A 434-nucleotide genomic window follows, 5' to 3' on the forward strand; every position below is an offset into this window, starting at 1 on the left:
TTCGAATAAAAAAAAAAATTTGATTACAATTTAATTTTTAGTGTTATTTTTTACAATTTCAAGTTCTATCGGGCTTAAAAAAACACCCTATACTTCCATGCCCTCTAACTTGGTCAAGAGGTGCGGAAATCATTAAATTATCAAAAACATTCCTTTTTTTCAGCACGGCTTCTTTTTTCGGCTAAAACAAAATTCTTTGCACCATTGTCAAGGAAAACATTTTTTTTTTTTTTTTTTTTGCATCCTTGTTGAGCTAAAAATATTTTGCGAATCATGCTTGAAGTGTTTGAATACGTAAGAAAAGAAGAAAAAACAGTACAATGTAAATTCTGTAATGCCCTATATATTTGTTTTTTTAATTGTAATTTATTTATTTTTCTTTTTGTGATATTTAGAAAAAGTAACATTAGCTTGCGTCACCCGTAGTATACGCT

The sequence above is a fragment of the Halyomorpha halys genome, unplaced genomic scaffold, assembly GCF_000696795.3.
Source record: "Halyomorpha halys isolate HHAL.00 unplaced genomic scaffold, Hhal_1.1 Scaffold138.1, whole genome shotgun sequence".
In the NCBI taxonomy this organism is placed as follows: Eukaryota; Metazoa; Arthropoda; class Insecta; order Hemiptera; family Pentatomidae; genus Halyomorpha; species Halyomorpha halys.